Source organism: Bradysia coprophila, assembly GCF_014529535.1.
Source record: "Bradysia coprophila strain Holo2 chromosome X unlocalized genomic scaffold, BU_Bcop_v1 contig_12, whole genome shotgun sequence".
Lineage (NCBI taxonomy): Eukaryota > Metazoa > Arthropoda > Insecta > Diptera > Sciaridae > Bradysia > Bradysia coprophila.
This window is the reverse complement of record NW_023503293.1, coordinates 574,504-596,051: the sequence shown is the minus strand read 5'-3', so window position 1 is coordinate 596,051 and position 21,548 is coordinate 574,504. Positions and strand designations below refer to the sequence as shown.

The 21,548-nt window shown below is 33.2% G+C and overlaps 1 protein-coding gene across 3 annotated transcripts in view; it reads right to left on the bottom strand.

Annotated features, from left to right (window-relative positions):
- LOC119067517 (aminopeptidase N) overlaps positions 1-21,156 on the bottom strand; it is a 28,579-nt gene extending 7,423 nt beyond the window's left edge. Inside the window, exons 1-2 of one of the 3 annotated variants that reach the window (XM_037170534.1) lie at positions 20,667-21,156; positions 18,119-18,348 (exon numbers count right to left, since the gene is read on the bottom strand). The gene's annotated coding sequence lies outside the window, so the exon portion shown is untranslated. Of the gene's footprint in view, positions 1-1,548; positions 1,616-18,118; positions 18,349-20,666 lie in introns of those variants that run through there. The other 2 variants (XM_037170535.1, XM_037170536.1) reach the window with 2 other exon arrangements.
- Between the last annotated feature and the right edge of the window lie 392 nt (positions 21,157-21,548).

Genomic DNA, 21,548 nt, shown 5'->3' with positions numbered 1-21,548 from the left:
GTAATTAAATGCAAATGGTTCAGATGCTTCTTCGAAAACTACATTCAATACAAAATAGAGAAACTCGATCAAATTATTATGCTCTGACTGCATTATGAACATTTGATGATTTATTACGAAATGAGAAGACCTATTGTCAATATCTCAAAGTATAGCACCAGCCGAATCATGACAAGTAAAATTTTCAAAAGCCCACACCTTTGAAGTGTGATAAGTTAAAGTACCGGACATAAAAAGAAGGTTTTGTCTGAATTACGATTTTTTATTTGTCTTTAACCTGCCACATACGACTATTCATCTGTTAACGACGACAAAAATAATGACAGGCTCTGGATATTATGGTCATTTATACAGTAAAATGCATGTTAAGAAAATACTTCGATCGATGGAAGTAATAGACCCGATAATAATACTGGTCATATGCTTGCCGTATGTAACAGATTACCTAGACCGGAGGATTTATATTTTTTATAGTATAACCTGAAAACATGGACTATTTTTGGGATAACATTTTCCTCAAAACTGAAAAAATATAGGAAAATATGGGGAAATTCAAGAAAATATGGAAAATAGTCCCTGCCTGGAAAGCTTATTTTATTGTTAGATTTATTTTGATAAATATCGTTCGTTTTACACTATAGTCTAAAACGATCAACAAAAATAAAGTCTTTAATTCCTTACGCTACAACAAGATGTCACCTTAGACTACTCCACTGTAGCTGTAGAGTCAATGTATTTCTTCTGCTTCCAATTATAAATTTCATTGACTAGTTCGTAAAGTGACTCCTCACAATTGAATCTACGGATCTACAGCTGCTTTTTGAGAGAGGATGAAGAACCATTTTTTTTGTAACAATTTTTTTTATTTTAACGAAAAAACAGGCAATATCAGCACAGACTCTTTAGGGATCAGTCATGATCATGATAGAAAGAGATGCAGATAGTCATCATAAGTGACATACTTTATGAATGATGCCTTAGCAATAAGGTTTGGAACAGGTTCACGTTGATATGTTTCTTTTCAGGTTGACCGAAACCTGATCTTGACCTGAACCTAGTTTCCACAATTCAGGTCTGACTTGAGCCTAACCTGAACCCGAAACTGATCAAGACCTGAACTGAACCTGAACTGGACCTGAAATTTCAAACGCGAAAATGGAATTCAGGTTCAGGTCATATTCGGGTCGTAGCTCAGGCTAAATCTGAAATTAAAAATTTAAGTTCAGCTTCAGATCAGGTGAAATCTGAACCTGACCCAAACTACACAAAAGTCTATAAGAAGAGCGAAGCGAGGGTTGTGAATAAGGCAAGTTTTAATTTCCTATTTTTCCCCGCGGCGAACACAACGTTTTTCATGTAAGAGAATTTTCTGAGAACAACAACAAATTGACAATTCGGAGAAGAAAATGTCTCTTTATCTAAGAATTTTGACTGAAGCAAATAAGCTGAATCACACCTTGTACACATCGCTCACATGAAAAATATCGCGAATTTTTTATAAACGCAAGTAAGGGGTATATGTGACATTGAGCTCTGGTGACCTCTCACCTGCTTACAGTTGTAAGATAGTTTTCAAATGCATAACTAGCAATAGTTGGTTTACTTCAGCTGATCAACTGTGTAACGTTTGTGTCATTTGTTTTTACCGATCGAATTGGTTTCCTCATATTCCATACGTGTTCGTGTGACGAGTACTCAGCGATAAATGCAGATTGTACTGATAATACAACCGATACCAGCTGGCCAGATACCCCGTGCAAGGCCATAACTAATTATTGCATCGAATATCCTGTTATATAAGACATTTTCACGACAAATAGTAAATGAAATACATCTCAGCGAAAACATTACATTTAAAACGAAACAGTAAAAAGTTTATGACACACGATGCACGACGTATACCAAACTATATAATATCCCAAGGTGTATCTGCTAAGTCGTTTCAAACTGTGTGCACCTCTTCGAGAGTGTTGAAATTGATTTGCACCAGTGCAAAATGTCACAGTCTCGAACCGATTCATTATTCTCAGAAAGTTCGTTGCCAAGTAAATCCTGCTTTATTCTCGTTGGATATGGAATAATATAAAATTACGATGAAGTGTAACATCACCGCAGTAAGGAGCAATCAAATTAGTTGGAAAATAAATTCTACGGGGACATCACAGAATAATGAAACAGCATCCAAAGCTAATCAGTGTAGATGACGTAGTATATGATAGTTGCAAGATTTAATTAATCATTACTCAGTTTGTGTTCACAGCGAATAATTCATAAAAAATGAAATTGTCTTGTCTTATCTTGAAAGTTCTCGTTTCAACTGGATTATTAGGTTGCTAAATAGACTATCAAATAGCATTGTAAATGTTTGGAGAAATAATTTGCATAAGATTTTCGTTGCTAAGTTTCGATTAGTATAATTTGAGCAAAATATCTTCAAGGGGGCACGTAATCCATGATTTGTGAAATTTTTTGTATCGCGTGTGTAGAAAAAAATTTGGTGGAAATGTAAAATTTCGGTTGATTGTGCAGTGGTGTTGATTATAAAAAGGTGCCTCTCTTTGGTTTGATACTCTTCGGAGAAACGGTTTAAATGAATTGGATAATCTTACTTATGATGTGAATCTACTAGTGAAAATAGCAATCTCACTATTCTCAAAATTGTAAATGGTACACTAGCGTCGGTCTCACTATTCTTAAAATTGTAGATGGTACACTAGCGTCGGTGGGTAAATCTTCTCAATGGAAAATAAGTTAGCTGTGATTCTGTGGAAGCTATTCTTCCTAAACAAAAATTAGCCAAAAACTAAGCAATGAAGATAGAGAAGATCTTCGTTTTCCTAGTGATTAGTAAGGGTCCAATAATTCTCGGTTATCAGCAAAGGTGCAACGAATCCTTCCGTGATTAGAAAAGTTGTACACAGTAAATAGGCGAAACTATTTCCAACAATTTTCATATTTATTATTTCAGGTATCACCACTGACTTTAATTTGTTAATACAAATTGATTTTGGTGATGTCTTTTAACGCTATAATTCTATATGAGGCTCGAAACACGTCATTTGATTATTTTATGAGACACTTTGCAAAATTGTGTAAATTAAATAACAAATAGAAGCTCACCAAAATGTATTCGAAATGATTTATAATAGAAATTATAATAGCAAAAATACGCTAACTGGGGCTAACTAGGAATAATTTTACTCTAATTAAGTTAAGGAAGAAAGAAGGCAGATTCGGCACGTATACATTCAATTTAAAAGATTCGACCCGTACGAAACACAAGGTTTTTTAGGTACAGAAGAAAAAAAATAACAAAATCGGATCACGGAGTGAGCGTAAGTGGTACTCGATCATACAGTGAAGATAGTGTAATTTGCTGATATCTCGAGTAAATTTCATCAGATTTTCATGTTTTTTTTTTTCTTTGAATGGTAATGACAACCATAATGCGACCACTTTCAGTTGCCTAAAGAAAATGAACACCATATCTCTGTAAATATGATACTTAGAGAGTTGCTGTGAGGGGCGAAGTGGTTGGTTATGTAGCAGCTACATAATGTTTTGTTTGTAGATTTTGAGAACCCAACGAATTGGCCGATATATCCCTGGTGTCAAAAAAACTCATGTCATGACGTAGTTTGTTTGGTTTAGTTGACGACCGTATCTGTGATAATCAATCTGTTTACATAAGTCTGAGTCTTATTAGACCGTAAGTTTCGATATGATTAAATCGAAACTGATAAGAAAGGTGACTTGACCATAATACTCTGTATTTAGCGTACATCCTTACGATGTTATTTATGTTTATGTTTTATGAAGATGAATGACAAAGCACACGGAAAAAACTGTCGTTATAGATTGGCGTTATAGATTGCGTAATAGTCGAAAATTAAAAATCTATAACGATTTAATCGTAATTTAATCTATTAAATTACTAATAATCGAACCGTAATCATCGTAATGGTCGTAATAGATTTTTAATAGGCAAAATTACGTAATAATTACGAAAATTACGAAAAATACAAAATCTATAACGAGTAATACTTGACTAATTATGTAATGATTACGAATTACGATTTGTTTGAGTAATAAAATATATTATTCGTTATAGATTTCGTAATTATTACTAATTACGATTTGTTTGAATCTACTTTATTTGCTACTTTCAAAGACGATCAATTTCAGAATAAAACACTGAGGTACTGCATGCGGTTATAATTATCATTAGAACTTGTGGTGACTGTTCTTTCGTTTTAAGCTTCTGTGCACATATAGCCGGGGCAAAAAACGTCAGTACGGCAGTACTTGTTCTTTTGTTTAAAATATTACAATTAAAGCCAATCGCATTATTGATATTGCATACGATATTTTTTGTTGGGTGGAAAGGGTAATCTTTAGGTAATCGTTAGTGTTGGAGCGCTCTCAAATTTCGCACTCCGTTAAGAGGAATCACCCCTTCGCAAATTTATAGCCTACATTTATGTGCAAAAAGATACGTTTTTCGATAATATCTTTTGATAGCAACGTCGATACCGTCATTGAAACGATCGATTTTCCACATAAAGATCAATTTTCCAGAAACCCCATAACAACGTAATTATTATTTTCATTACGATGTAATCGATTCCCGACGAAACCTGCTCACTGATATTTTTTTTTATTATCAAAATTTCTTTTTTTTAGTCAAGATACCTTCCAAATAATAAATAAAACTAAACTACGTCGATAGCGCAACTGAAACGAGTAACTTTGCCAATAAAAACATATATTTTTACCATTATTACGAAATCTATAACGAATTCAATTACGAATTGATTGTAACAACGGTTCGAAATAAGAACAATAAATATATATCCTCAATAGCAACATGCGTAGAGTCGTTGGCGGTCCGATTGTGAAGTTAAGCATCAAGTGTCAAAGTCAGTACTTAGAAGGGTGACCAATTACGTTAAGTATTAAATTTGTTGAACTATGTAGCTTCGGCTGAATAAAACACCAGGACTTGATTAACAAATTGTAGAAAGATTTATTGATAAGCGTACCCTACGATGATCGGTACAAGACTAATCATGATTAGCCACGGTGAACAGACAAACGGTCAGTTGCGCTAACGATAAATGCAATGTTGACAAATTTATTTCAACAAAATTTTAATTATATAATAAAATGTAACAATATTAATATCAAATTTCTCTCATTCCCAATCACTTACATGGCAGCACAATTCAAATCTACTATAATTAACAAAAAATCTATAACGAAATAATGAAATATTTTTAAAATATCAATTATAATAAAATTATATTATTGTAATAATTGTAATATATTACGTAATCGATTACGACGTAACATTATGAAATCTATAAATGTAATCATTACGCGTTATAGATCGTTTTTTCATTACGATCGTTATAGATATCTATAGAAAATCTATAACGCGTTATAGAAATCTATTACGAAACTATTACGCGTTATTGATTTTCCCCGAAAATCAATAACACATCCATTACTAAATTACGAAATTAAATACATCGTTATAGATCGATTTTTCATTAAATCGTAATTGATTATCTCTATACAAATCTATAACGCCAGTTCTTTCCGTGCAACATCTAAAATATACTGAAAAGAAACAAGAAATTTTGCTTATTTCATTCATGTTCAATACTGATCCTAGCCGAACCAATCTCACAATCAATTCGAGAAAGTATTAACTTTTGATATGTTGTCTCCAGTCTGGAACATGGAAAAATCACTAATCTGGAAAAAGTTTGTACACAAAACTTCGAGATTTTCGGGTTTTCCAAAGTTGAATTCTTCTCTATAACTTCCCCGATATTTGCTCGAGACAGGTTAGAGAATAAATGGAGCCTCACATGACAAAAGAATGACAAAAAATTCTCCTACTACCCTACTGCTTCCATCGCGAGAATTCTAGAAGTTGCAGAGATTTTTCAAATTTTTTGGTCTCCAGAATTTCGGGACGAGGTAGAGGAGGGATGAGACAGGTTAGAGAATAAATGGAGCTTCACATGACAAAAGAATGACAAAAAATTCTCCTACTACCCTCCTGCTTCCATCGCGAGAATTCTAGAAGTTGCAGAGATTTTTCAAATTTTTTGGTCTCCAGAATTTCGGGACGAGGTAGAGGAGGGATGATGTCTATGAATGTTAAGATCCGACCTTGTTCTTTATAGCGATTAAACAATATTGCTGCATTTTTAAGAAATGTGACATGGATTTGCAGAGACAAATAAACGAAAGAATTTCTTATTTAACGGGAAACACGGACAAGAGGATTCTTTTAAAAACAGCCTGCCGAAATCGGACACATTTTCTAGTGGATTTTTTGATATGTGTCTAGATAGAGGTGTTGGTCTCTAGAAGCCAAAACCACTTTCAAAAAATTCGTCCAAGCTTGTGTGGCTAAGCAGTTGAAAGTATGGTGTATGGGTAAAAAATGGATAATTTCGGCGAACTTCTAACGGTTCCCATGCATCCGAAAAGCAACAAAAAATTAAAAAAAAGGTTTTCCCCTATGATACTGGTCAACAATGCGAAGCGACGTATTTCTGCTTAAAATTATCCCTGGAATATAAATTTACTGACATCACTCGTTGGCATTGAAAACCTTAAGGTTACGTAAATTAAGTTTCAGGGCCTTTTCAAGCAGTAATACGTTGCTTTGCATTGTTTTAGATACACTAACTTCGAAAAAGTGAACTAGCAGCTAACATTGCTGCAAAAAATATTTTATCAAAAATTGCACATTGAGTAGCGATACTGAGCATCAAATTTTCATTCCAAAACCACATTCATCGAAACATTACTCATGCATGTTTGGTATTATTGGAAATCTAAGACCAGTATTATATGGGGAAAACAGTTTTTTTTATTTTTCTGTTGCTTTTCGGATGCATGGGATCCGTTAGAAGTTCGCCGAAATTATCCATTTTTTACCCATACTTTCAACTGCTCATAACTCAGTGTGGATGAATTTTAAACCCAACAAGACCCAATCTGCCCCGAAAGTACATGCAATTACCTTTCTAATGACACCCCACATGACCTTGTACGTTTCGTGGCCTACGAGAAATTTCCATAAGAAAAGTGCGTGTTTTAGGTTTTTGGTCTCTCACTAGCCACACAAGCCTGGACGATTTTTTTTTGAAAGTGGTTTTGGCTTCTAGGGAGCAATACCTATCTAGGCACATATCAAAAAATCCAATAGAAAATGCGTCCGATTTGGGCAGGCTGTTTTTCAAAAGAATCCCTCATAAGAGATTACATGAAGAAGAGAGACGATGGCGAAAAAGAGGAGATGAATTAAAGCCGAGCTGAAGGGAGAAGAAGCTTTTTAAAGATCTCGTACGGGTCCGCACAGCCTATGTTTTCTTTCCATTTCGTTTATTGACAAAGGAAGGTTCAACAAAGAGGCGCCTCCCGAAAATAGATGTTTTCCCGTTAACTGGATATTATTTTGGTAATACACATAGTTGATACATGCTCTTAAAAAGTATTACAAAAATTCACAAAAGAAAACCCATCTCCCGGAAGCAAATAATGTATCTGATGTGGTGCAAAGACGGTATAATGAAACTTTATACGCGTGCAACGTCTCGCAGTGTATCGATAGTTCGATCAATGTGTATACAATCAGTAAAAATGTTTCTGGCTTCAACAATCTAAAATTTACTCATACTATGTCCAAACATTTGTGTCTTAAACTTCCTAAATAGAATAATTTCATATTACATGCGTTCACCATCAGGCACAAACCCGCGTGCTAATATCAAATTTCGTTAAATGATATCTTCGTCCGGTGTAAAATTTTTGCACTTAAGTGAACCAATATTTTTTTGGGTGATTTTATACCCGGTCTTTTGTATGACAACAGTAGCCATTTGATACACAATACTCCAACCGATAGTCTGCATCAGCAATATATGAGTTTGTGAGACATACTTTTTATGAAGAGTCTATTTACATCATGGCCGCACGTAAGTAAGCGGGCGTGACATAAGTCCACTACCAAAAATGTTTTAATTTTTTTTTGGTCTTGAAATACTATCAGTTTCTTGAAAATTCTGACAAATCTCAGAACAATACCCGGACATTCGGTCGACATTTTTATAGTTCAGTAAGAAAAACTGCATACTTCGTATGTTATTCTAGTACCGCACTGAGACAAGCGATGTGGTCGGTCATATGGTTATGTTTACTGAAATTGTCTTCTCGTAACATTTTATTTCAAAGATTATGCTACTCATTGTCTACAGTCAGAAAAATTGTGGCGAATTCATAATTTTCTTGTTTGTTTCTTCAGGCTATAAAAATAAATTTGAACGAGGGCCCAAAATTCTGACAATGAATCACTATATAGATCGAATTCCTATAAGCAACGAAACCAGAGACGGAATCTAAGACGATCACCACGACATGATAATTACAAAACTTTGAATGACCCAACACGACGTTTGCTTTTGAACGTTAGAAGATTCCTTAGAAAAGAGGGTAGACCTAGTGAATATCTCAGCCGTGATAAATCGTAGCAAATTCAAATTGGTGACCATAACCATGGATATTAAGAGCGTAACATTCTTGACTTTTTATTTTACTTTGAAATCGCAGAATCATTACTTGGAATTGGCGGAATCCTGACATTTTCCGAAACTCCAAATGTCAGCCCTTGCAAGGGAATATGGCCAAAAGTAAGCTATGACTTAATACAAAAAAAAAAAAAAGAAAATTGCTGGAACAATTGTTTGATGACCATGGCAGCGTCAATGTTTACCAAAAACAAAATTCCCAAGTAAAAACTGACAAACGAGAACAGAAACATATTTGACTGGCTTCCTTAATTAACTGGTCACAGACACCACAAGAAAACACATAATCTGAGTATAGTGGTAGAAATTCCAAGGACGAATATTTCCAAGAATCCTAGTGTCAGTCGATGAAAAGCTACAGATATTTTCAGATAGATTACAAAGTCTTTTAGCTCTATAAAATCCGATCAAGCATATTTTATAAGATTTTTTAGTGAAACAACATCCAATGATCTACATAACATTTGGGAAAGCTTTAAATTCTCTAAAGTTCGGTCTTATTAGTACTATTATATGTTGCCGCATACAACCAAGAACCACATAACACCAAGTCTTATTGGTACAACTTTACTACCTATCAATAATATTTCCATCTTTCAGATAAAGTTAAGGTTGCGACCCCCTACTGCAGAGATCAAAAACTCGAGACCTGGGTTACGTTCTACGTACTTATAGAGAAAATCGAATCGATGACGAATTGGTTAAGCCATAGTTCTTTTAAAGCAAACAAACGCTTGATTCAAAACTTCGAAAATTGATTCAGGTTTTCGCGATATGACTCTTTATACAGTCAGAGGCAGTGAAATTACAGCACAAATTTGCTTCATCTGTTTTTCAGCTGATCCACACAAACAATCAAAACTATTTTTACGGTTTAGTTGAAGCTGCTAGACGCACGCGCGTGATAGTGGTAAAACCGTAAAGTTTTGATTGTTTGTGTGGATAAGCTGAAAAAACAGCTCAGGCAAATTTATACAGAAATTTCACTGCCTCAGCCTCTAACTGTAGTACTGTGTAGACTTACTTAAAGTTTGTAAGAAATATTTACATCAAATAAAAAATAAATTGCTGTCAGCATCATTACCTAAACATCCATCTATTAAAACTACCATTCCGCATGTTCCACTTCTGTCAATGTACTTTAGCTAAAGTTCTACTGATTATTTTCTTTTCCTTACGGGGTAACATAACATTAACTCAACTATATATTGAAAATTCATCAAATATATCGATTCCACAAAATGTCTATTTTTAAAACCGTTTGAAGGACTGCGTCGAGGAACGAATAGAAAATGATAAAAGAAAAACTTAATCTCTCTGTCAGTGTAATTTGATTTAATGCCAACGTTTCTTTTTCGTTACGGATTAGAGAACACATCAAAATAATAAAGGAAAACTGGACGCCGGAGCATATAGTACCTTTAAGCTAATATAAGACCATTGAATGATGTTTTTGTATTTGAAATCACTTTAAATTTGTAGCCCTCGATTTTGTACACAATATCAGTTTTGATTCCATATAATCCCTTACATCCGTTTTGTTTATCTAATACTGAATTACACTCAGCGCAAAGTAAGGATATCTATGTATTTCTTTATGTATGTACACCGGACAGGGTGTTCCTCAAACAAATATAATATTTGTGAACCAAGCCTAATCGTCTCTGCTTAAAAAATACAATAAAAACAGTGTCAACAAGCGACAGTGTTATCACAACAAATCCAAGATCTTTTATCTGTTCAAACAAATATTCATCTTGTCAAAATATTTCGTCTTCCACGACTCTCTATCCTTTTATAACTATAGTTTAGTTATAAACCGTGCGAAAGTCATTCATCATTGTAGCTAAATTTTACTCATTTTTTAATGTAATTGACTAATTAGCTAATCAAACGTTAAATTATCATTGAATAGAGTTCTTAAAAATTTAATTGTCGGATTAGACCGTTTGATGTAGATCCTTAACCTCGAATCGTAAACTTGCAACACGGAAAAGAAGAGCATATTGAAGAAAAAAAAAACATTTGCTTTAGCGGTGGTGCTGCAACCGTTGTATCAGATATTATGATGTGAAGTATATGGCCTGCGGTTTTTATCCCAATACGAACTTAAGGGGCATATCGGGACCAAGATGCCGTTTGTACCACATGGAGTTTTGGAAGGTAATACCTATTTTGGGAATCGTTTTGAAAATAAACATATTTGGGTCTTTCCTTCCTTAGCTTAGGTGGCCAAGTGTTTAAAGGCTTTTCGAGTATATCAAAGGCATTATATATTTTACAGGTTTAAGTAAATACAATTGGAAATGACAGGTATTGCCGATACCAACCCAAATAAAAAGTTTTTTAAATCGGCCCAGTGGGTTGTGGTTTAGTGTCTTAGGAATGGAAGCTACTCTGCCCTATTTGTTTTAGCATATAAATCGAGTAAATTTTATCTGTTTCTCTAAATACCAAAGAAAACGTATGAAAAAGTAAGTCGAACGGGGTAAAAAAAATTAGGCTCTTTTATTGAAGTAGTGTTTGGAACACCGGTACTCTAGGAACCGAAGCGATTTTCTGCTAGTTTTAGCTTTATTTGATAATTACTTCATACGTGTAGCTTTTGTAAAAATTTCTAGTTTTCAACTAGGGTTACGAAGGTAATAGGGTTTCGGACATATTATAGGCTCAATAACGCATTAACTACGCTCTCATTTCGGGTACATGTAAAATTTTAAGGTACTAATCTCTCAGTTATTATAAATCGAGGAAGAACAGTCGAAATTAATTACTAGGAAGAAATAAGTTCTGAATGGCTGAGTCGAGATCAATTATAAAGTTAATTAAAGTTGGATTGGACAAACCGCCATTTTTCGCTAGAAAAATCGTCAAGATTCGTTAGGATTTATGTTTATACGTCGGCCAAGTACGACGATGTACATTTCGTACGTTACCAGTATACGTTTCAGCAGTAAAGCTTCATGGCAATCATTTTATACTTACCGACGTATGTTGACGGATTTTTTTCATCATCAATTCGATAATAACTACATGCAGGCCTATTTGCTAACACATTCTCTAGAATTTTTTTATTTTTTTTATTTTTCTAACTTTCTCTTTTTACTTTTCCTATTTGATAAAACACATTTATTTTCGGTAACATAAAGCGATATTTCGAATCATCCTATCCTACCAAACCTACATGCATGAAGAAAGCATGTAACAATTTGTCTATTGTGTTTTTAAGGATGTTTACAACACTAAAGTAACGATTGAAGATCATTTATTTTTATTAAAATAAAAACCTCTTGCTACGAATAAGTCATATCATATCGAAAACCTATAAAATATGGTCATCATCAACAAATTTTCGAGATGATTTTATTTATTATTTCTATTCCATTTGCTCCATTTGCTTATTATGTGTTTGTTTGTTTTGCTATATTATATCGATGATTTTCTTTAACATATCAGTTATCGGAAGAGAAATAAAATGCTATCGGGGGGATAAAATCAACAAGAAAGTCTAATCGAATAAATTTTTGTTTTTTTTACCAATTTTTTGTGGTTTCTCGTCACTTAATAAAGTTGAAATTTAATGTTAGTTTTAAAGTAAGAAATATTAATGGGAAGATGAATATGCGAAGAGAAACCGTTTGAGATGGAAATTAATTTAAGCTGCACTGAATCCACATATATTTTAATTATAAAATGACTTTACATTAAATGTAAACTTTGTAGTGATACAATTCAGTAATCAATAGCCATATACTGTCTGTATAGATGGCGGTCTGCTTACTACATTGTAACATAGCCATTTATACTAATTAACAGTTCTACAGAGACTGACAACTGCTAAAACATTACAATGGCATACGACAAGAAAATCGTTGTTTTCTCATCACACGTCTGTTTTACAAATTTATGTTCTCATACAAATGAGATAACAACTTTTGGATTTGGATAATTTGTCTCTAGCTAATTTTGTAGCCAATTAGTCAATAATCAGTGTTCTCAGTTATGGCAATTGCCATGTAAATATACTAAACTAAAAATTTGAAAAAAACATTAAAAAAAATGAAGTTTGATAAGAAATGTTCAGGCGATTTGGGAATAAGGGGTCTCCGATTTGAGTGAGTGATAGCACGTTGGATTCGTCTATCAATTCTAGGGAATGGTATCTTTCATTTTTCGATTATTTTTTTTTTAATTTTCAGTGTGAAGCGTTCAAAAGTGAAGGCACGAGATGGTCCCGAAAACAGATTTTCGGCAATAACTCAAGAAATAATTGTTTTAAATCAATGTTCTACTTATGTATCAATTATAATGTTGTACTTATGTCGGCCTTAAAAAGACCTACATGTGGAGTCTATGCACTGTTTGGTGCAAGTACATCCACAAGAGTTATGACCATCAATGTATTAAATGTTCAGAATCTTCCCTGCAACATGGATCCGCAGAACTGAGTATGAGGTGTTGTAGGTGGCCTCACCCACTTTCGTACCACACATACACAAGCCCAGTACTTTAGGGTTGAATGACTACAGAAGTCTTGAAAAAAAAATGATTCTAAATTACAGATTTTTCTTTGCTGCTGGAATAACGTTTGGAACGGTATTTCGGCAGCGTTCCGGAACAGTAATTATTAGTTTCAATCGGCAATTTGCTACGCGATAAGAGTTTGAAAAACTGTTTGATCATATCGTCTTTCCAAACTCTCATATCGCGTAGTGAATATTGGGTCGATGGAAAAACTGATCACTTTTCCCGAGTCCTGAGATCATGCGCTACATGCTAACACTTTAATTGATTAAAATCGACAGAGAAAACAGGTGTTTATTTTGGTTTTCACTTCCCAATGAGAAAGTTTAAGGGGGTGCCTTTTGGCGAACGGGATCAACTAGTCTGGAATATAAGCACCAAATATCTCAGTTGAACAATTTTTGTTCAATTTTATCAAGTTCAAATGACGCACAATACTCGAAAATGCTGCATCATTTGGTCACAAATTCTTCTGTAGATAATATAAATTTATTATGATTTTCCGGCTAAATGAGTTCGATTGACCCATATCAATTAAAAGTAGAAAAAAAAACATACGAAAAAATATTCGACAAAAAATTGAAATTTGTACAGCTGTACTTGGTGTGTTTACAAGTTCAAAAAATCATAACACTTAAAATCGTTTCACGAGTGAACTGTGAATTATTTTTGTTTAATAGTTTTTCTTATTTTAACTAAAATTACAATTAAAATAATCTCAACGAAAATATAAACAAACAGTGAACGAACGTGTAAAGGATTCAGAACTAGTAGACAGCGAATGTGTACAAACATAAAAATAAAGTAGAATTCGAAAATAAGAGAGAAAGGTGATATCAGAAGGTGGAGATTCTACACTGTAGAACTTTTGTGAGTAGGGCATATTTTTCGGAGATATTTTTCACAATTTTTTTTACAATTTCTTACGCAACTTTTGGCATTATTTGAGGAGTATTTACGGTGATTTTACCTAACACTAGTAGATCAAATATGGAGAATGCAAGTATGCAAGTAGGAATCCTTATTAACGATACTTAACTCTATAGAAGACTAGTGAGTTAAATATTGTTACCCGACAGTCCTGCAAAAATTAATCAGGAAATGATTAAGAAGTAAATAGGTCCGCAAGACTCGCCAATTGAACAATATTTATTTCATGTTATTATTAACCTGCGGTACGCTCAAGCTAATACTAAAACACTCAAACATTTAAGATAATAGTGAAGAAGCAATTGAACTTAACCATCGGAATTTACTGTACCAACTCCTACAATACCCGTACGTGCAGCATCTATGTTTTCTTATATTTTTGAAAATAAAACGAAATTGTTGTGCCTTTCATTAAATCAGTGCCGGACTGGCTCAAAAAAGCCCTTCGGGCGTTGTATGGAGAAATTCCTCAAAAAGCCCTTCGTCGTCATTTATCCATTATAGTTTTCCTAAAAGGAAATCGCAAACAAACAATAAGCTCTTCCCTCTTCAATCATACAGTTAGACTCATACATTCGCATCGGTCTATAATAAGATTTACAAACGAAAGTTTTCGGTAAAGCAACTTCATCATAAATCACGTATTATCAAAGAGCAGAGTTAAGTACTGATGTTTCAGTTATTTATGATAATTACTTTTGAAAGTCCATGTATTTTTCCACACTTCTGGTGTGAGAAGATTTACGCTTTGTTTGTGTTTGACTTTTAATTGAAACAAGGAATTTTAGAATCGTCGACAGTTGATTAAAAAGAAATATACTGATCATGTCTCTGGATGTGAGCCAATTTCACATATTCAGATGAAACGTGTCTCGGCTCCGTTTTATTTCGTTCACATGTGTGGCCTTTAGGTATAAGAGACAAATTGGAAAATTTCCATTTCTTTATGCTTAGAAATGTTTAACCATTTTCGAATATCGGTTGGACGCTCGAACATAATTTGAATATAATCACAATGTTGTAATACCTAAAGGAAATCTCAATTGGCTTGTAGAGGCGCCACAACATTTTTCTATATTTTATTCTTAGTGCTCTATTTTTTGTTGAAATAACTTCATTCTGGTAAATGTCAAGGGTGGAAGTTGGTTCAAAACAAAATTGAGTGATGACATTAGTAATACTAAAACCTACGTTCCAGAGGCTATTTTTGGGAAAATGTTTTTCCATATGGAAAAATTAAGTAAAATGTGCAAAATAAGGGAAAATCTAGGATAGCAGTCCAATATTTTCCACATATGTTTGGGACTACTTTCCTAAAATTTTCTATTTTTTCATGAAATTTGAAATTTTTTTTAAATTTTTCCAAAAAATTTTTTGCTGAAAATGACACTCATTAAACTTAAAGCTTGTGCTGAATCAGCAACAGCTGAACATCTCCAGCTGGTCGACGAAGACAATACGTTTGTATCGAAAACAATTCAAAGTAGAAAGTGTTTGTTGATCAGCTGGTGAAGTTCAGCTGTTGCTGATTCAGCACAAGCGTTTGGTTTAATGAGTGTACGGAAATTTAGGAAAATGCTGCAAAATTCATGAAGATATTTTCCTTAATTTTCTTAAAACATTATTTTGGGAAAATTGAGTAAAATGCTGAAAAAAAATTTAGGAATGTAGTCCCTGACATGGAAAAAATGTTTTAGCAAAATAGTCCCTGACTTTTGACATATGAAAAATGTTCATTGAAAATACAACAAATTAAAAACTCAATTTTTAACAGTCCCTAGTTTTGTAATGTAATTGCGTGATTGCTTTAGATAGGGTCTGACAAAAGCATGCATACGCCTCATACTTTTTTGATACTTATCTCGTTCATGCATTTTTACACCCTCTCTTCAGGCGGAGAAGACACCAAAGGCAAACCAAATTTGATTTCGTGAGCAGTCTTTTTTGTCGCATTAAAAACAAATTTGATTTCGTTAAAAAAATTATTCTCAAAATAGGCCCTGGTATCTATGAATAGTTACACCGAAAAAAAATGTTCGTAAAATGTTGTGGTAAATTCTGGGTTTTTTAAACCCGGATTACTCAATTTTCTTGAAAAGCTTAGCTAAGTAAGCATAATAAGTGAATGTATCACACATACAAGAATTAAATGACCGAAATAACCATTAATCAGACGATAATTAAACCTAACTAATCGACACGTTTCTGAATATTGACAAAATGTCGAAAATAATTATATTTCGAAAAAGTACAATTCGTCTATATAATGGTAAAATGAAGTAACGAGAGTACAAATTTTACAGCGCAAAAGAAGACGATCAATATTTATCTACAATTAAGCGACAATATTGGATGTGAATCATTCCTATTTATTTGCCACATTCATGGCGCATATATGTGTCTGTCCTCGACTCGACAACGGAAAAAAGTAACTCGTTACAAAATTATATATTTTTTTTATTATTTATCTTTTTTGGAAACGAAAAATTAACACATTTTGGTGATTATTAAATTGAGAATAATTTGCTCGATAATTTCTGTATGTTTGTGGAAAATAAACAGCTTCATAAGATCTTTTTTCTGTCTCAAAAATTGTGATTTCATTCGGACATTGCTCGGTATTATGCAGATTAATTTTTGCATAACAAACCCATATGTAAATAATTTTATCAATGAAAACAATAAACAGCGGTACCTGCGACTATCGTAAAGCGTTGTTATTGTGGACGAATACTTATTATTGTTCAGTTTAACATTAAAGGTATGTGCGTGTGCGATACATTCCTCAAAATGTAACAAGTTCACAAAAATATTGCCAGGCTTCGGCGCTACAAACGAATCGAAAGTATGGTTAATTTAATAGAGCAGATGTTCTCTAACAAACATTGCTGCTTTACTACCTATACTCTACGATGTTACACTCGATCAGCGAATATAAAGCACTAAGCCAGAAGCGTCTTAAAACCACTTACACTTATGAAAGTGTCATCAGTTTTCAAATTTGATATTCGGTGTTCAGGCCGCCCTCGGTGTGTGAGTAGGGTTTTAGTTTTTCAAATTCCGTCCAGGCTCTCGGTGGCTCCAATTGTAATTCGAGCTGGGATGGAGTTGAGGACGAAATTTGAGATTGTTTTGAATACGGCTTTCATCAACAAGACCGCCTAGTAGACAGTATCTAGGCCTATAAGAATTATCATCAATTAAATATTCAAAAGATGACCATTGAGAAGATATCGTCTACTAGACCAACTAACAATTGAAAACTAAATTATTAAAGGGTTCGGACCGGGTACTACCGGTCTATTTCGACGTTCTGGGCTGGGTTTTTAAAAGACGTTGTCCATATACAAGCAATTTTGACTTTCAGTTGCAACATACGAAAATGTAATCGGATCGCTGCTTCATACACTTAGAAGTAGTGAGATTTCAGCTGATCAACACAAACAATGGAAAATGTCTATCTGTCTTTAACGGTTTTATCACTATCTCGCGCGCGAATGTAGCAGCTTCAACCGTATAAACAACTTTGATTGTATGTCTGGATCAGTTGAAAAACAGCTGAAGCAAATTCATGCTAATATTTCACTGCCTTTGTACTACACTGTACTTCATAGAATTTTGATGTTTGCAAGATACAAGAGATTCAACAGCTTAAGTCAAACGACGCAAAAATGTGTATGCTTTCTTATCTGAAGCGACTCAAACGCATAAATTGTCTGGTATTTCCCGGTTCCAATTTTTCAGATTCTGCCCATTCTGGTGCCCTTTAAGAATTTCTATTTTCAAGAATAAAACTCACGAAATTTCCCCATGCTAAAGGTTCAGACAGAATCGAATTCAGACTGTCAATAGTGGCTCATAAACTATTTACAGTTTCTGAACGCCTTTAATATTTCCATTTTTTTTAAAAGCAAATCCACAGATTGAAATTGAATTGGGCTTTGGTTTGAATAGAATTCATTCTATCATTGTTTACCATCCTGTATCAATGGATCTACTACTTTGTGTGATAGATTCAATTAGAATAAAAAAAAGAAAACAAAAAAAATACTCACCCAATCAATGAATTTCGATGAATAGATATTTATAGACAATAAAAACGTTCCGGAACAGTGTAGATTCAATTGTTCTATTAACTTTCAGTATGATTCCACACGACAATAAAATCTTGTTATTAAAATGTTGTTTAACATCAAACCACAATAAGAACGTTTCAAAAATGCACTATATGACCACACACATCTTTGTTCTTAGTAATTAACTAACCAGCAGACAGTATTTTGCTCTATAGAAATAAAACGGTTAAATTACTATGGGCAATTAAAAAAAACTTTTTATATTCTGAATCCATAGATTTCTGGATTATATGCAGGCTTATTGTTTTATCATTGAATGGAATGAGTTACAGTAGTTTGAAATAAAAAAAAAAATTAAAAAAAACCAGACAAACATGAAACAAATATTTTAATAATTTTGATAAATAATTTTAAAATGGAAAAGCTTAATTTATGGAATTCAATTTTTATGACATTGCTGGTGAAGATGTAACCTCAATTTAGCATTAAACAAATAATTAAGACAAAGTACGACTTTATGAATCGATTCGCACTAAGCAAACTTTTTAATTTTAGTATTTTATATGGCATGCATTAAAATGAATGTTAACAGTGTAGTAGAGAGTTAGTGTCCCATACAATATTTAAGACACCATTGTCAGGGGCAATTTTTAGTAACTTTGGGAAAAACGGGAAAATTTTAGGAAATATGGAAAAATTTGAAAAAAAATATTAGAAAATATGAGAAAAAGATTTTCCTGAAAATAGTCCCTGACTCAGATGGTTAAACGAAATTAGCTATTTATATACCAAGTTTCACACTAGGTGTCAGATTGTCAATAAGAGACGGGAGCTTCGGAGATACATTTGCATAAAATTATACAGTTAATTATGGAAAGGTGATGATTATGTCTCTGAATTGCAGAAAAACATTTGCTAGATAGAGCAGTATGTCAAGTCCGGGACTAGGAGCCACAGTCCGGGACTAGAGTCACTCACTATTATCTTCATTATAGTTGAAATTTAAAACAATTAATTGACGTCTAAAATTCCGACTTTTCATTTACAGTGAACGACATCTCAAATGTCTCACTGTCAAATTTTTCTGAGAATTTTATTGTGTCATTGCAAATTCACAATGACATTCTCTGAAAAAAATGACAGTGAGACATTTGAGATGTCGTTCACTGTATTGGTAAACATTCTTTTTTTCAAACATTAGAATCTCTCACTACATTTTTTATTAAATTTTAATACCGTCAGCTGTAGTCAGAGCCTAAGCCTATATTCTACAAATTAAAGAAATTCTAAAATTTCTACGAATCTTAAACATTTCTCAGCATGTCTCAGCATTCCATTACTCTGAATAAAAGTGAAAAGTCTTGTTTTCGTGCGTTTATTGACCTCGGCTTCGCCGCGGATCAATGAAATTCACACGAAAACTTTACTTTTCACTTTTTTATCCCTAGTCATGTAAATGACTATTAAATTTTGTAGAATTCGTAGAAATTTACAGAAATATTTCTTGAAGACTCGAAACAAATCTAAATTTTCTAAAAAATTTCGAGCCATGCAGCCATGAAGATTTAGAACTACCGTCGTTCTATAACTTTCTTATTTCTCCAACTTCTCTCATTTTTCCATAACGAGTATATGGAGAAATGAGAGTAGTAAGTAAAATAAGAGAAACTAAAATAATAAAAATTTAGAATGGCATTCTGTACTAAAAAAATCTATTTCCTATGCTGGTGCATGTAATAAGGCTGTTACATGTATAGGCAATAGCCTTTACATCACTCGCATAGGAAAACGTTATACTACACACGGGAAATAAAGTGATATCTCGTATCACGATGAGTAAATGTACCTCGGGCTAAAGCCCTCGGTTACTTTTACTCATCTGGATACGAGATATCACTTTACTTCCCTTGCATAGTAATGTACTATAAAGAGGCTCTGGCTATAGCTGCGCCGGAGTATATTACTCTATAAATTTTCTAAAGAAAAAATTGGGCCAAAAAATCTGACTACATTATCAAAAGCACTATCTCTCCATTTGATGGTTGAGAAAACATTGATTCTAATAGGAATAATAACATGGCAGAGTGGTAAAGTTAGCATTCTGTTAAAAAATATTTGTTTGGATAAAAAGATTCAAATGTTTTCGTAACGTTTTTGCGCAACGTAAAATCATCCCGAAACGTTTCCATTACCCTAACATGTAAAGAGTGTAGAAATTCGAACAAATGTTTTGTCACCAATGAACCCAATTATAGATTCTGGCTGCCAATGAAATAATTACGAAACTTTGCAAATATATGTGGAAGCGCAATTGTAATAACTGTTGAAAGGGAAGGTAGAAAACGGTTTACGTCACACAGAGAAAGTTGTACATATCTAATGATAATTTCATCGAAACTGTTTGCTTTCATGAATAAATTGATCTAAATTGAATGCTTTTGTTTACTTTTGGTAAATGTCTTGAGGGGTAGGTATCTATATGTATAACAACTATACTTAATTCCAAAATGATAGAAGTACTTTTTACCTATGTGCAATTAATTGATAAGAATTTTTTCGAAATATTTTTTTTTGATTCTTTCATCACTTTTTTAACACAAAAATATGCAACAACAAACGAGCCAAGCACATGCCGCTATTTTATTTAATCAGATAAATGTAAATTAAATCACTTCAAATTTAAATTGGCTTATTTTTAGTTATAGTTGTGTGCCCGTGATACTCCAATAAAATGTTTTGAGTGATAGAAATAATTTCGGTTTTATCGGAACAATTATTTTTCACTTGAAATGATCAGCAAATCGTTTCATTTGCTGTAATCCATCCTTTCCGAAATTAAAGAGCAACAAAAAATTGTTTTTATTTTGAAATTTTGTTTAACCGTCACAAAATGAAACACATTTCTAAAAACGAAGTAACGCACAATAATTTACATTGGTACGATTACGCATAGTGTCGGTTGTGTGCGACCGAATCATACGACTGACAACAGAGACTGATCATGAATGAAATGTCTGTGAACCAAGATTTTTGGTATAATACGCGTTGTAGCTATACGCGGTGTTCTGTATACTCAGAATTCTATTGTGAACCATGTTACAGGCGTTCAGCAAATTCTTTAAATTTGTTACATGAAATGGAGAAACAATCGGTTCAGTTCGAATCACTTTAATATTTATTTTGAATTTTAATTTCGGCTGGACACCACCTATCGAAAAATTATTAGATTATTAATTAGATGTAATCTAAATTAATTTATTTTGCAGAAATTATTAATTTAATTCAAGTTAAATTAAGAAAGCCTTACTGAAATTGCGAATATTGGCGAAGGAAGACGATCGCATCGAGATGGTATGGTATGGTATAGCATAATTAATTTAATTTAAACGCTACACCATACGGTGCTGAT